The sequence below is a fragment of the Cyanistes caeruleus genome, chromosome 1 (assembly GCF_971803275.1).
Source record: "Cyanistes caeruleus chromosome 1, bCyaCae1.hap1.1, whole genome shotgun sequence".
Lineage (NCBI taxonomy): Eukaryota > Metazoa > Chordata > Aves > Passeriformes > Paridae > Cyanistes > Cyanistes caeruleus.
Genome location: NC_141701.1, coordinates 104,155,507 through 104,173,281, shown reverse-complemented (window position 1 = coordinate 104,173,281; position 17,775 = coordinate 104,155,507). Strand labels below are relative to the sequence as shown.

The following is a 17,775-nucleotide window of genomic DNA, read 5'->3' as shown; positions in this document are numbered from 1 at the left end:
GTCAACAATTGCATGAATATTCTCAGCAGACCTGGGGTTTTTATGCATGTCTTTCTATAATAAATGTAGAGTTTATGAAATATCTATGGATAAGAAATGAAACAAACAAATAATTATTTCTCTCTTGGGGGCCAAAAGAAAATTTTGTTTCATTTTGATTTTAACACACAGGCATGACCCATGCAAATCAAAACAAGGGGAAAAGTTTACATGAACTGGAGAATCAAAAAATGCTGATGTTTTGCATAAGTTTTGTAAATTAGCCTCTTTTCTGTGCTGTGCTCCTTGATAACAAATTGTGGTCTGGGGACAGCTTCTGCAGTGGGTTGGTGGTTTGGAATGTGATTTACTTTGGTAACCCAGATATCAGTAAAAAGCCTTTATTCTCTATTAGGGAATATTAGTTTTGCTGAGACATTCAGCACATTTCCAGAAATAAGTAAATAAACCTATGACTAATTCCCTTCACTTTAGACCATGAAGAGCCACTGACCAGGACAAAAGACATCAGGTTGGCATTTTATGTCATACCCAGATGCAACCAGCCCCTGAAGTGACAGACACCTGAACCAGATGCCAGATAGGAACTATATGGTGGTATAGCACAACTGTTAACCAAGGAGTACACAGAGAGCTAGAAACAGGAATGAAAAGATCTAAATGCACTTATCCATCACCAGCAGAATAAAAAGGGGAGTGCAGCAGCCAGTTCTTCTAAATTACCAATAGTTTCATCATTTTACTTGGAAGCAGTGGATTCTGCTGCCAGTTTTGATCCAACCTGTTTTTGTCATTAAGAGTGGGAAAGTTACACTGAGTTTATGGTAGCACAGCACAGAAAGTTAATTTATGGCCAATGGCCTCAGCAAATGCCTGCAATCAATGGCTTGAGTATGGCTCAATGTGTTTTCCCCCATCAAAGGTGAGTCCCAGAGCCTGGGTGAATATTTATGTTTGGCAAATACTTCATTTAGCAATGACAACATTAAAGCATGTCCTTTTTATTATTCCTTCGTCTCTACGGTCTCTTCTTTCCCGTAACTCATTTTAAAAAAAATCAAAAAATCAAAGCCACCAACACATTTTCACACAAAATTTTCCAAGAGTTCAGACTCTAAATGAAGGTCATCTTTCATATTTGCAACATTTCAAAGAAAATGTGCAATCTACAAAGTTGTTTTATACCAGAAGAACTTACACTCACTGAAGTCTAAGTCACATAGAGTCATTCTGTCAATACTGCACGGCCTTTCAGGTACAAACACAGCCATCAAACTAGAAATGTTTGGCTCAAACCTCACTGCTCTTTGGGCCAGGTAAAGATTTTAGCCTATGCCCTGCTGAAACTCAGTCTTCTAGTCCCTAAAATCCTCAAAACTATCATCATTATTTTGAAATTTAGCTTGAAAGGACTATTTTAATTGAACTCATCATAAGAAGTCAAAGCTTTTAATTAAGAAAAAGACAAACAGCTTTTAAGAGTCTATAAGATGGCAAGTGTGTAAGAACCATTTCCACAGACTTCATAATGTAAAGTTAATTTAGAGAAACTGCTTTGAAACTATACTTTGAAGCTGCTGCTTGAAAGCCATGGTCATTCCTTCTAATTTTTTTATATTTAGGAAATATAAGCAAAAACCAGCACAAGCCAATGCAAGTGATAAGCCTACCAAATTTTTTAAGCATTATGCACAGCTTTATATGATAAGGCCACCCACTCACCAGCTGCAGCTGAACAAGCCATGTGCTAGCAGAGACAAATAGATACACAATAAGATACAAGTATGTCATCCAATAATAAATAACTACACCAAAATCTCAAGCCAAAATGTTTCGTAAATTTCATAACAAAGTTAGGATGGCAAATTATTTTACCCATCCTCTTCTTGGGATGTAGAGTCACATTGAGCCTTACTCTTGCAGAGAGATTGCCCTTTGAATGGAAAGCCATTTGTCAGCAGCTGAAGCTTCACAGCATTACTATCTAGGGTTTGGCACATCAGTAGGATACTGACAACTGAGGCATTGGAGGCACTGGGAAGCAGCAGGAATACTGATTATGGCACAGCTGCATATGGAAACAGGGTAAGAATTCTAGCCCATGGAGAATTTTTATGGAAGCAGTATTCTGCTGGACCAACCTTTTATTAATGATGTAGCCACAGGGGCTCATTAGGCATCTGCAAATGACAAGGATTTTATATATAGCCCAAACAACAGGTAACTGTAAATTGTAGCATGTACCTTTGTACTTGGAAACAAGAATTAATTCCACCAGTCACCGAAACTCAGGCTGCCAACCCGTTGTTTGACCTCTGTTCCTTTGACCACAGCCATGAATAAGCCTTGCCTCTTTCTCTGGCAACTTTCCATTCAGCCCAAGTTCCATTCATTATGAAAAACTACAATTCAGCATCTGAACCAAGAAGTGAGGCTTTTAGATTTTAACCATAGTTTGCAATATTTAACAGAACCTACCTATTTTCTGGTAGCAACTGGCTGCAATCGTCATTGCTAAGTTGAAGCCCATTTATAAACGAGCTGAATAAGGGAATAATTAACAAAACAGTAATGAAAATATGATGGCATGTTATTGGCAAAGGAACATGGAGAATTTCTTAGTGAGTATGGGAATTGTTTGCAGTTTAGGAGGCATGTCCCATAAAGAGATCCATGATTTATTTCAGATCTTGATTGTCTTCTAACCTATGACTTTTGTCTTGTCATATCAAGCACATTGTCTGATAACAGAGAGGAACCAGAACAGTTAATTGAACAGCCAAGTGATAAAGACTAATAAATCCCTGGATTTCTACCTGGTGAGTACATTTTAATAGGTAAGAGGAAGTAAGCAAAAGCCAGGCAGGGTGACTCATCAGTTCTAGCAATGTAAGAAAATTAGATTTTAAGTGGAAAAAGATGTTTCCTAGGAAACTGCATGATCTGCTTGTGGAACATCAAACAAGAGCAATTTCCTAACAACAGCCATGGCTAAATTGATCTACTGCACCTCAAACAGCTTTATCAGTGAGAGAGAGAGATTGAGTCTCTTTTATATTTTCTTAGTTACCATCATCAATTTGTCTATTATTTGACTCCTTCAGCTGTTACCTTTCTGACCCTCCAGAAGTACAAGTATGATATTTGCCATTATCTAATTGGAAAGCACATTTTGCTTTCCCTCATCTTTTCTGTCTCTCCTTTTTGCTGCAAGCTCTAGATTCCACTATTGCTGCTGCCACTGAGCCACAAAGATGAGAGCATGTATCATGGCATGCAGCAGGCATAAGTTCAAGCAAGTGTTTAAAATCCTCCACTTTACAGCAATGGAAAGTGAGCTGCAACATAAGCAACCTCCTGGGCTCCCTGCTCTGAGATGTTCAATATACAGTACATTCAGCCCGCCTATACAATTTACACTGGATCAAAAACAATGCCTTTCCCTTTACACTCTCTACATTTTCATTCCAATAAATTAAAAGTCTCACATTTCTGTGAAAGCACATGACACTTTTTGCATTAGGCACAAAAGATACCAAGTACTTAAGATGCTAGGGTGGAGAACATTTGTTCTGCTTGATCATTTCCAATGCAGATTGTTCAATATGCATAAGTTGCAGCTGATGCAACACAGAGACTGTCTTCAGAGCATGACCATGGATTTCTGAGCATAAATCAGGGCATGTGCTGTGTGCAGTCAGACAGGGAATTCTAGTACCAGGCACCTCCTCGGCGCTCGTGCTGCACACACAGCTGGCATGTGTCCTGTGACACTGAGCAGAAAAGGAACATCTGCTCAGCAAAAATGCTCTCAGACAACTTGTTTTCTTGGATCTGCCTCTGTGCATTTAATATGTGTGTCCACCCTGAATCCCAGGTATCATAAAGCAAGCAAATTTACTCTAGGTACACATATAGAGATGCATCCTATCCGGAAGACAAGGCATTCAAATTACTCCTAGGCAAATTTTCCTGAGAGAAAAGAGATGTCTGAGGAAACCCAAATGCCTGGTAACTCTAATCCTGGCCACTCTTGAGCTATCACAATGGATGAAGACAACTGCCAAAATTAAGAGCCAAAATTTAAAGCGGGCTGCCAAATTCAGCAGTACTGAAACATTTTAAAGTATACTGACTGCACAGAGTTGTAAATGGAGAAAAATACATAAGACCAAATCCGTTCATGCTTACAAATTTGTCTACTGTGCAACTTGTGAGGAAATAAGAAACAGAGACATTATAGGTCTCTTCCACATCAGTGTTGTTCTCATCAAAATGAACTAACAAAGTATTCTACCTAATATAACCCTATGCAACCAAGGTTTTATTATTACTACTGCTACTAATTTGAAGATTATGATGCATACAGAAAATACAAAATTCAGAAAGTCTGTTCAAGTACTTGTACTGCCTAAAATAAAGCAACATGCTCTAGAAAACATGAGTTTACTATGTCTGATTCCACGGCCAGTGGAAGCTGTCCTTCAACGTGAATTTCTCCACTACCAGCTGTGAATCAACAAGTCACACATGAAACAGAAAACCATGTGAAAGCCAGGAAAAGTGAGAGAAGAGACTTTGTGTTATGGATTTGTGGCTTCAAAGTCCTGTAAAGAGATGGCGTGGGGAGAGTTATCCCACTGTAACTGATTCTTTGGATTAGCAACAATAATTTTATTGTCACCAAAACAAAGCTGGAAAGTCTATCCCTTTTCCAGCCTACTAAGCAGAACGAAATTCTCCAGATCTTGGTGAAGCCAATGGCAAACTGTTTAATAGCAAGAATTTCATACCCTCTACCACCATCACCACTCCCAGAAAGCTTACATAAAATCTCCTCAACAAAACCTCTATTCCTGCAGTGTTTTCCCCAACCTGCATCTTTGCAATGATAAAAAAAAAAACAACTTCTCCTTCCTCTCACAGTTTACAGCTTCATTCTTAGCTTAAGACATATTTAGGATTAATGCTTTTATTTTAAAGGAGTAAGATTAAGTATTTTTAGCCCCTGTGAAACAAGATGATGTATGCTGCAATTGTCAAGTCCCTGTTAAATTGCATGTAGCACATTCTGTAGCTCATAAATATTTAAGATGACTAAATAATTATCCTAGACTCCTCAACTTGCCTTTTTTTATTAGTTCCATGGGGAACAAGGAAAGCATTTGTTCTTCTTTAGCCATACAGACAATTATTATATTGCAAAATATCCTCTTTATGTTGTTGGTGATGCTGCTACATGATTCTCTCCTGTTGTGGTGAGGGAATTAGACTCTTTCAGAGGACACAAGAGCCCCCACTTCCTTACCAGATCAATCCAGCTAGACCAGCAACTTTTCCAAAACACCTCCATGAAAGCAAATTCCATATCTCTCAATTCCCCCTTTAGCCTCCTGTTTCCAGTAGCAGAGGGCAAGAGCACCCTGAATCACACAGGATTCAGAGTGTCAAGCAGGGAAGCATGTCTTTGCTTGGACCAGCTCAGTGGGGACGTGACAGGGGCTGAATGGATGCAGGTGTACCTATTTAAACCAGTAGCTATAAGGACTTGGGGGAAGAGGAAGGGTGAGCCAGCAGCCCTCTCACCATGGAAGAGCATTGAACAGAATTTTTCCTGTTGCTTTACAGCTTATTCTCCTCTCTGCCTGTTTTCAATGCAGCCATATGGTAGCAAGCAGATATTCACACAACCTAATAGCAGATGAGGAGCCCGCACGCTCTCACAGGCAGCAGACCATGCCCCAGCAGTCGGAGTGGCAACACCCACCAGCAAAGCCAAGCAAAGGGAGCTGCCTCCCAGATGGCTGGGACACAGAGCTTTGTCTCAAAGCCTAGGCTCCTTGCTTCTGCAGCTGTCAGATCTGTCACCATGGTTCACTACCCACTGCCACCACCCCCACCCCCTTCCATTCGGACACAGTGCAAGAGAAGCAGAGCAGGAGCACAACACCAACCTCCAGAGAGTGCCTCGTCTTTGGAGTGCTCTTGTCATGTTGTGCTGGGATTAACTTGCCTTGGAATGCCACTGAAAAAGAGGGTGCATGGCATCGAGTCAAAATAGCCCAAGCAGTTGCTGTAATGTGTATCTGTGCTGAACAGAAACCTACAATTGTCTAGAAAAAGCATGATGGCAGAGATCCGTCACTGTTCTGTTAAGAATTCAGCTTAGTCACAGTGCTTAGGCACTGAGGAAGATGAGATGTGTAAGAGCTGCAAACTCTTGAAGCACTTTTTTTATCCTTATTTGCTTTTTTTTCAGATTCCCCTTCATTTTTAAATACAAAATAATGAGAACAATAATGTAGTTGGTACAGATCTATGTGGGGAACCACTGAGAAGTTAAGGAGGCTAAAGGTATGAAAATCAGCCACCAAAGCATGTTACATACCTATGAGAATGCTCTCATTCAGAAATAAATTGGCTTAAAGTTCACTGTGGTTTAACACTCCCTGGAAGACCCTTATTTTCCAGCAACTGGGAAAACCAACATGTAAATCAGCATATTTTATGGTGCAGTTTGACAAGATTGCAAAACCTGTGTAGTTTTACTGCTAACAAAATAGGTACAGGAGCAAGCAGCTCCCTCCATTTCTCCCCATCACACCTTGCTTCTCTTCCTTTGGTTCTGGCTCTACACTTCTTTGACCCCTCAACGGGCCTGTTCAATTAGCTAATCCAGCAAAATCTAATAAGCAAAAAAAAAAAGGGAGAAGACACAATAACATGAAACTAATGGGGAAACATGGGGAACATGAAATATGGGGAGTTTTACATCAGGTCCTTTTTATAAACTTTTGCTGGATAGGTTTATGAGCTACAAGCCTGTAAGGAAAAAAAAAAATGTGAAGAAACAAAAACCGAAAACAAACCCCTACATGCTCACCAGTAAAGCTCTACCTGCAAAATGTGAGTATTTAGTTAAGCTACATCAGTCAAAAATGACAGAGTTGTGCTAGAACAGTCTGCTTCCCTTTGTCTGGGTGGTAGCACTGCAAGAAAGATCCTGCCAATGTGGTTAAAATGGTAGGAGGAAAAAAGGGAAAGAAAAAGTTCCTCACAGATAATTCAAGCTTTTATGCCAAGTTCAGTATGAAATACAATTCATGCTATTCAAAAAGTTCTAGAACTAAGAAAAAACAAGTTCAAAGTAGTGTCTAGAATTAATGCAATAATAAAACACTCTTTACAGCTGTTGCTAAAAAATGGGAGGAAAACAGCAATAGTAACAAGGAAATCGTTTGACAATGAATGAGGATTTACAGTGACACTATTCAGATATATTTTGATGAAAGGGAGTATAATTACTGGTACAGCTGCCATATAGAGGGCAAATATTTCACATTCTCCTCATCAATATTGCTGTCCTTGTGCTCAGATTAAGCAAGCCAGGACAGATCAATAGGCAAAGTTTGAGACTGCAGTATGTAGAGCACGGAGGAAACAATTGCAGGGAGGGAAGATTTTTGACAATGCCTACTTTGAAAATGTCAAACTTCTACATCTTTGTTCTGAATCTAGCATAGACTAAAAAAAAAAATGAACAAAACTTAATCTAGATAAATGTGAGGTTGTGGATTTGAATCAATCAAATAGTCTGTACAAAAGCAAGAATAATTTGCTATACAACAGCATTACCTCTGCTTAAGAAAGCTCTTGACACCATAAAGCATTGGAATCTGAGAAATTACCTGGGGAAAAGAAGACAGGAGGAACAGCAATTACCGTATGCTTTCTTTGGTACTTGTGATTTTACTGAGGCACTGCTACTGACCACTACTGGAGACAGGATCATGGGCTAGAGGGACACATTGCATGGCCTTGGCACAGCTGTTCTTAAACTCTCTGTGTTGTAGCTGCCCCCATCATTGTGCTAGGGAAACAGAAGTGGTGAAGTCTCTTTAGAACATGGAATAGAGGAAGCATTTCAATAAGCCAAGTGTTGGTATTACACAGATGTGTCAATCACATAATCCCTTGAGGAACATCTAGGCTGACTTCGTGTCTTTGGATTGCCAGCAACGCTTTCTGAAAACCCATTAATGATGGCAATTTTGATCAAGTTGTTCTCTTTGACCATAAAATGTACTTTCATGAGAACACTGTCTTGAAAGATTGCACCACGTGTCACGAATGACATAAACCGAAGATTTGTTGCTGCCAGCTTGGAATTGTTTATGCTGTAGAGCTCTTACTGCTGATAATAAAGGGCCAAAATGAAAACATATTTTTGTCAGCAGTTCTGTGTTAAGGGAAGCTGTTTCAGCTCAGACCCTGCAGAAGTCTAGTTCTGTTAATTATTTTCCTCAAGAAGTTAGGTCAGCACACACAAAACATACAGAAGAGATCAAGCTGGAATGATTTGCTATTACAGCAAAAGAAAAAAAATAATCCAATGTCACCAATGAAAATCATGTGTAAAGACAAATGCAAAGTACTGCATTTATTTAGGATAAATCAAGAATAAAACTGAGAAATGAGTGTAGGTAACTCTTCTGAAGAAAAGGATTTGAAGTGTTAGAGGAACACACAGACCATTGACTCATTTCTAGGATGATACATAAAGGCAGCTATCACTTTGAGATGCATTAACTGAAATACCCTATGCAAGAAAAGGATGACAATTATTTATTCTGTTCAATGCTGTTGAGATTTCTGTTGCAATGCTGCATTCAGATTTGAGAAGGATGAAGCCAAATGAGAGAGCAGAAGGGAGCTACAGGAAATAAAAGATCTGTGATAGAAAAAAAGGAAACTAAAGAGGATCACAGGAGAAGAGATATGATGACAGAATGTAAAGGGTTGCTTTGAAGAGAAAAGTAACCAGTCATTCCCATGTCTAGTGTGGAGACAGAACAATAAAAGATTAGCTAAATTTCAAGCAGATAAGGTTTAGGTTAGCTACTGGAAAAAGCTTTTTAACTGCAAGGATTACAAAGGATTAAAAAAAAAAAACACTCAGGGCTCTACAGATTTTTACCTGCAGGGATTTTGGGAATAGATTTAACAAATCTTTGCCAAGGTGGTGTCAATTCTAAATACAACTGGTAGTTTCAGAACTTACAGAAGATTCCAGAAATCTCACATGGCTAGAAATCTTTGTTTTCCCTGCTGGGTTGATGAAAAAATCTGTATTTGGACATTTGGGATTTTTAAGTAGAAAATGAACTAATAAAGTAAGCTTCAAATGTACATAGGAAAAATGTCACTCATTCACAAGAACAATTTCAAAAAAGATGCTAAGAAATAAACATAAATGTGAAGCACATTATTTTATGACAATCTAATCTAGTCTCCTGTGGATAATATGAGTCATCTGAGTGGGCTTGAGGAGTAATTTTAGGTAAACTCACAGCAATTTATTCTGCAAAATAATGTTTATCAATATAATATTTACAGCTAGGTGAAAAGAGAGATGATATCTTGCTCCTTCATTTCTGATACTGGATAACTATGTAAGCAGAATTACATTTAAATGCAGAGCATAAAAAGACATTTGGTATTAACATCTTATGGGAAAAATCGCGGCTTCCTAGTGAATGAAAAAGAGGCTACAGTGACAGTTTCCTTTCTTTAATCATTAATCAGGGCAGCTCTGTTCAACCAAGTACCAAATTCCCTTTCCAAAATTCAAACTTAGCCAGAAAATGCAAAGTGAGTGCTTTTGCTCAAAATTGGTTATAAAATAAGATAACATCCTTAGACTGCCTACTCTGCCTTTCAGGAGGGTCTGCTTGCATGCAAACTTGTATTTTTTAATACCAGAAGGTCAGAAAGAATCTAAGATTCCACAGTCACCTCGGCCTCAATCATATTTCTCATTTTTCTAGGAGCCTTAGAACATGGTTGTAATACAAACCAAAAACTCTATTCTGGAGTTCAGAAGTCAAGCTAAGTTGTTATATAAACCCATATATTGCTGTCCTGTAATTCAAATCTTTGTTTCACGCAGAACTAATTATTAGGAAAGAAGATAGACATAGGGAGGGGAAAATGCTCATTACCACATCCTCCAAATTAATTACCAGATAGCTCCAGCTATGTCTGAAGCAAGTGGAGAAATGTCAATCCATTCTCTAGAAGGCCAAAGTAACATTCTTTGGAAAACAACAAAACATAAAGATCTCTTTGGCATGTGCATATATACGAGTAATTAGAAGTCACTTATTACACTCAGGTGAGCAAATTCATCTCCATCATCAAAAAAAAAAAAAAAAAAAGGCTCCCCAAAATAAAAATAATCATTTAAAAAAAAAAAAAAGCAGTTATCTTTATTCCTGTCAAAGGGTTCCCTTAGTGACTGCATGCATAGTTTTGAGATTGTCCCAAGGCATTCCAAGTGAATCATTTATAATAAGAAGGGTTAGAAATGTGCATATTCAAGCTGTGTATTTGTTTAGAACTATGTCCCCCTTGTGGATGAGTCAGGGGAATACAGACATGGATCAAAGGCAAAAAAAGTTTTTTTTAAAACATCATGTAAAGGCTGATTTCTTCCATATAGAAGTCCCTCTGCAAATTCATAGCAACTTGTGTAGTGGGAAATTCAAGCTCAATTCTACTTTGAAAGAAGTATTGCATTCTCAAAATTGTGTTTTGCTCTAGTGTGGAAAGAAAATGTTCTTCTTAAAATAAAAAAAAAAAGAATATGTGATCAATAATAATAATAAAGACAAGGTACAGTCACACCAGGGAATCTACCAGTCAGATATAATAAAATTTGAGATAGGGTCCCCAAGAGCCACAAGAGAACAGAATAATTTCCTTCTCCCAATATTAGGGTTTAATCACAGGGTTTAACCCCATGCTAACCTCTTCAGTTTTATTACCAGTTTCAGAGGTATGATCCCATTCTACTACTTCAGTTCCTCTTGAGTGACATCAGAGAGATCAAAGTGGCATGCTGAATTTCCCAGCAGTTTGTTACACATCAAATCTAAAACAAGTAAAACCCACATGACATACATGAGACATACTCATGTGACAAGGAAAGGGAAAAAAACAAACTTACCCTTTAAACATCCAAGCCCTCTGCCCACAGATAACCTCCTCTTCAGAAAGAGAACATTAATGGAGATAAATAGCAACAGATTTGTCTAATGCCATCTCAGTGCACCCTCAGGAAAATCCTCCCCCACCACTACTACCCCACGCTAAGTACAGATATGTCACTTGGACAAAATTCTATTCCTGTCCACAGCAGAAAGATAAACTTACCTCTTTGACAAAACTACCTTTCAAAAAACCTGGTTTACCCAGCTGCATGTTACATGAAGTAAAATAATAACCCAATGTTTACATGTTATTCCCCTTGCCACAGTATCTTTGAGCAGTAGCAAGACAATATCGTGCATCTGGAAATTCCTGGGTTTTATAATTCTTGTATTTAATTTTTACAATTAGATAGCAGCATATAAGCAAGAGCATTCTCATCTTGATCAGACTTGTTATAAAAGTAACTTTGTATTTTTTTAAATCTCTTGTCCCAAATAAACATTGATGATCGGACCAGTTTCACGCTATGACATTCAATTTGAAAGAGCGTGGTAGTATTTGTGCCTCCAAAAGCACTAGATTAGAAAAAAAAATCATAAATATTTGATGCCTGGTTAAGTACTTCTTGAATGAAAATGGATAATAATAATGGATTTTTTAACTACAGTTATCAATTGCAAATAACATCACTATATATTTCCCAAAAATATGAGAGATTTTATGGGCTTTTTCCTCTTTGTTTTTCTTTTTTTTGCATTCTAGTTTACATTACATTTTGATTTAACAAAAATATGTACAAAATACAGTACAACTAGAACAGAAAATCTAGACTGGGACAGATTTCTATGAAGATGCTACCTGCATTTAGATCCCTCTGAAAAGGCTTGGAGAATACATGCTTGTATAGTTACAATTCCACCTTCCCAGCATTTATTCAGACTATCTGGAGCAAGAACTCATAAGCAGCATTTTACCTTGCAAAATGAACCAGGAAAGCTCCCCTGCTCAGCTATGCTGATGTATCAGCACAAATTCACAGGCAGAAGCTCCAAGACCAAGATCAGACTTCAGCATCCAGACAAATAGAAAACATGTGCACTTGCTGTGAGTTAGCAACCCCTGAGGAGACAGCAAACATGGCCAAATGTCCCTGTCCTGGGGCCACTTCAGAGCAGCTGTGTGGCTCTCTACAAGGTGGTTGTAGCCAGGTGGGGGTCAGTCTCTTCTCCTAAGGAACAAGTGATAGGACAAGAGGAAATGATATCAAATTGCACCAGAGGATGTTTAGATTGAATATTATGTAATATTCAATTTCATATTGAAATTCAATGCAAATTCATTGCCAATTGCCAAGCATTGAAACAGAGAAGGGGTTAAGGTGCCATCCCTAGAGGTATTTGAAAGTCACACTGAGCTGATGGTTTAGTGGTGGGCAGGGCAGTGCTGGGTTAACTGTTAGTCCTGATCTAAGAGACCTCTTCCAACCTAAAGGATTCTATGTTCTTATGCCTACCCTGTATTGCTTGAAACCAACGACACCCCACAGTCATTATGTGCAAGGTGTGTACTGTTTTTGGAAGGATACAAACGTGAAAAGTCTTTAACTCACCTCATCTCCCAGACTCTTTCTGCACAGCTTCTTATTTGCTAAAACTGTTCCAAACTCCAGGAAAAAGAAGGAGAGTTTTTTAAAGTTTTTGTATTTTATGTCTTTAGCTTTTCAGAAAGGTTATTGTTTCTAGATCTAATCCATAACTTCTCACTTTGGTTCAATCAAATACACAGAAAAGCAGAGAGAAAGATCTCTCATGAAAATGACACTGCTGTTATTTATTTGATTGCTGCTCCCTTTCACACAGCAGTGTGCTGCAAACTTCAACTACCTCACCTAACTTCTTGGAAAGAGAAAACAGCATTTCTGGCAGTTTCTATCAAAACTCATTTCTCTACCAACAAAACAGTTCCAGAAATCCCCTATGAGAAGAAAGCTCTACTTGGAATACCCCCTGCACTATTTTAAGCTATTGCTATATAAATACAAAATGCCATCTTACTGTTTATGCACCTATGTAGATAGGAATATCTGAATACAAGAGAAGATGGCTATCATTAGGTTATTAATAGAATTTTTGACATTTTCTCATATAACATTTTTACATTATGTGATTTAAACCAAAACAGATTAAATGAAACTGTTATAACTATATATATATATAGCTATAAGACAGAAAACTGATCTCAATAATTATCAATGGCTCAGCAAGAAAATAAAGTATGGCAAGACAAAACTCCACAATAGTCTTCTGCCCATGCCACTGAAATTCACAACTAATCAAATTTGTATGATGCAATAAGAAGTATTCTCATTAAACATGAAGTGACATCAGTGCAGAAGCGATTTAAGCATGTTTGAATCACTGTTACAGTTCAAAAATATTAGAAAACTGGAATTAAAAAACAAAGGACACTAATCAATAAAGACAACTTCCTACAAAAATAAGCAAACTCCGCAAACATAGAAAAGGTGATTTATTAACTGTTTTGCAGAAGGGACGGAGAGGATGTAAGTGATTATGAATTACAAGCTAGGGTAAGGCAAGAATGTTGTGCTTTTAAGAAGACAAATACTATCTTGATATACATAAATAGAGCTATTGTTGGCAAGTCATTCTCAATAATCATCTTGCTCATTGTGCAGCTAATAACATCTCTATTACATGTTGGACAAAGTCCAGAATAGATCAATGAGAAAGTGAGAGGTCTGCAAAATATCTGTATGGAAAGAAGGAAGGAATAGTGGTTATCTAATCTAAGCAAGAAAAGGCTGAAAAGTGGGATAATATAATAAGCATAGGAGAAAAGAAAGAAAAATTTGTTTTCTTATCCTAATTGCAGATGGGGTAAGTGAAGAATTTAAATTACAGTGTAAGAAGGGGGAAGGAAAAAAAAAAAAAAAAAACCATTTGTAGCAGTAAGGGTGGTTACAGCTTTTCCAGATTTTTTAAAACTTAATGGAATCTCTATCTAGAAAAGTTTTGGTCTTAAAAAAAAGATCAGATGAAATTCATCCAGGAATGATTTTAAATTGTCTTAGTGAACTTTGGGGATAAAGGGATGAATTAGATGACCTTTCTAAGGTTCTTTCAGTTCTTTGGTTCTCCTTACATTGTTGTTGTGCTACCTTTTGAAAATTAAGGTGAATCAGAACTGGCAATTTTATGCACTACAGTTGGGCCTGCAGCTAAAAATTCTACTAGATAAGCAATTGATTTTTCAGGACTTGTGACACAGACACACAGGAAAATGGTGCCTGTTGAACTTTTGGCTGCCTTCAAGGCCACCTCTTTACATCCACATTCCCTCTTCATATCTTCCCAGACAGAATCATGCTGGGTTATGATGCTGTGTTAAATGTATATATAAACCATCATGATCTGTTTACTCTTTATAATTTCCAGTTAATTGCATCAGTTGCACATCACTTGAAGTAGTACTTCAGTTTGCCCTTGAAGTGCTCCCCTCAAACACATGCTTTGTTCTCCAGTTTATCATACCACAGCTTCCTTAACATTCAGGTATTTTCCATTCAGCATTCATAAGTGGCTCAAACAAATGAGTAACTACAAAGTTTTGCATCCTAGCAGAAAAGAAAGGCATGATCTTCCTGCCAGTCTTGACTAAATGTATGAACAGCACTAGTAAGTCTTCTGCCCTGAGGAAATTCTCAACTTAAAAAAAAAAAAAAAGTTAAATATCAATACTTATCCACAGAAATTAAAATTCTTTCTCTTCAAATTGTGTGTGAATGTTATGCATATTTAATAATGAAGTCAGTCCAGAAAAGTACAGGTTTTCTTCCTGCAGGATAGAGAAGTAAAAATATAGTATGTCACAGAATAAATACAGTTATAAAAACATTTTCTCATGTCCCATTCCAATAATTGACATCAGATCTTTTTGATGCAACATAATATGATTTATCACATTGGATTCATATAGGTACACAAACACCTAGATTACCAGAGGTATTTATTATCTTTGGGACTTACAGAGAGATACTGAAAGGAGGACAATGTAGTTTGCTTAAAAACTTATTCCAACAAAGAGAGGGGAGTTCTTCGGTCTGTAATGGTAACTCTCTGTCCTATTTATAACATACAGCACAATAAACACCTGAATTATTGGCAGCTGGAATAATTTATAGGAAATGTGCTACTAGCAGCACAAGCTTAAAAATGAATTTTAACTTTGAGAAGTTAAAGTTGCATATCTGCATTTTCTTCTCAATAGGAGAGTGACAGTTCATGTCACGATATATTTACAACTATTTCCAGTTCCTCAGGTTTATTTGCAGATTCTGATTCTCCTCCAGGGATTTGCACACAGCTGGGGTTAAAAACTGGAGCATTTTTGATGCACGGATGATAACGGGACATTGATATTGAAGAGCAGATGATCCCAGCAGCAGATATTTAAGACATTAAGGAGGGGCTTGGACAAATACAGCATAGATTTGCCTGAAAGAGTGTGTGAAATGAACTCGTTTCACATCCATTCTCGTACCCAGTCACTTAGCCAGGGTGCAAAACCCGGTGTAGCTGCATTTTTTAGAATGACAGTAGGAGGTCTACAGTGTGTCATGACTAACTCTGACAATCACAGCCTACCTGAGCTTGTCATAGAAGTTAACAATGGATTGTTAGAAACCATTTCAGCCTCAGGCAAAGCCCTGGGAAGTTAACTACTAGGACGATCTCTAATAAGCTGCAAAAACCAGTTTATGGGCTATTTTGGGGATTAAATGTACTTTTTCTAATAAAAAGAAACTTTACTAAGACATCACCCAGTTTTAAAACCAGGCTCAAGAAGTAGTCAGAATCAGTGCATTTCCATCCATCACATAATTATGACAGATATCTAGAACATATATGGAATGGTACAATTCATATTTATAGTTATTTTGAAGTTATTTAAATTGCTAGAAATAGCAGGTAACTTTGTCAGAAGATTTTAGTGAGGGTCATATACAAATACAACTTCACCTCACTATACTATGACTTCTTACTGCACTGACTCTTAACATCATTAATTCTTACTGGAGACAGAAACTACAAAACAGAGTACTCTGGTTTAAGTCACGATAGTTTTGTCTGACTTTAAGTGCTGGTAATCACTCATTATAGCCAAAATTCAGTTCACATTATTTAGCTTGCCAAAGCTGTGAAATTCTTTACTGCTCTAAAGTATTCAATATTTACATTGTAAAAACTGTCTTTGATCCACAATGAAGACAAGTAGCTATTGTGCAGATGCTATTGAATAGCCTGTGAATGCACAGTATTTTTATAAAGGCATATAGTTCAGAGCTTATAGAATAAGGCAGAAAATCCCTAAACGCTAGGATAGTGACTTCAAAGTCAGTTATTTACATTGTTTATCTCAGTTAATACAGAGGTAAACTGATAGTAAATGTGCAAAAAGCCAGGATTTCTCAGAGTTGCCAGCACTGGGCTGCCATGCAAATTCACATTTTTACTCTGAAAACAGGCTCAACACTATGAAGTTATTTGCTTGCAACTCACTCCTGTAGTATTTCATCCCCAACCAACTCTGTAACCAAACCTGCAGAATATGTCCCCTTAAGGAAAAAGTCCTGAATACTGTTAGTAACTCAAGATGGCAAGAAACTGACCAGCAAAACTCTAGGAGCATCTTGGAGACACTCATCTGCTATTGGCTAATGAGGAAGGATGCCTTGCTTTCTGATAATGAATAGAAGTAAAATAAAAACCAAAAAACCTAGAAAAATAGGACTGCCCATGGCTTGCCTTCGGTTTGGGGATTTTGTGGGTTTGGTTTTGTTTTTATTGGAAGACCCTTATTATTCTTATAAAAGCTTAAGTGCAGCTTAATCCTAACAAGAAAATACTTTGAAGGATCCAAGTTTATCTGGCATCAAACCAGATTTATATACAGTGTGCAAGTCAGGTCCTCTTTTCTGCATGGAAGCAGGAAGAATATTTCAGTAAATATATCATTAAACTGCCATTCTGCAGATCTGGGCTAATTTCAAAGTTCAGTCACCGGCACTGGGTATGGAACAAGAAAGATTCATTCTGGCAGAAAGCTCAATCTAATCACTGTTCATAAAAAATTCTAGTGTAAACTAGAGAAATGCAGTTAATAACTATTTAGTGAGCCAGTAAAAAAATAATCTAATTTTGCAATAAAGTACTTTTGAAGAGCTCAAAAGCAGTACACCATAATTTACCTTCAATTCTTTGTGATATTGCATTACTGGACAAATATACTAAAAAATCAAGGGAGTTATCATGTTGATAGAACTGAGAGAAGACTTTAATTCTTTATTAACATTCTGTTCAAATATTCATAGGTTTAATCTTATTAAATCAGATTATCTGTATTTTTGAAGACCAAGAAACATATAAAAAATGAATTAAGCCAAAAGTTCATAACTGAGCTAAAAATTCAAGAAGTCCTAGTTGCATACTCGACAACAATGGAAAGACTAATTCCTTTCTTTTTATTTCTCTATTTTCTCTTACATTTCCTTTTTGTTCAGATTCCATACGAAATCTACACTGTCATGAACTTCAAAGTTGAGTGGAAACAAATGGGAAGAAACCTGAATTTCTTGTCTTGGCACTATGGTTGAAAGATCTGTCAAAGGTAAATAAAAGGGGGGAAAAAAGCACAGGTCCTTCCTTTTTTCAGAAGATATAATGGAAGTATAACTTAAGCTGAAAAAGACCTGTAAGACTG

At 37.3% G+C, this 17,775-nt stretch overlaps 1 protein-coding gene across 1 annotated transcript in view; it reads right to left on the bottom strand.

The window, feature by feature from the left end:
- Positions 1-17,775, bottom strand: part of ARPP21 (cAMP regulated phosphoprotein 21) — a 468,940-nt gene that overhangs the window by 374,115 nt on the left and 77,050 nt on the right. The gene's annotated exons all lie outside the window — the stretch shown is intronic.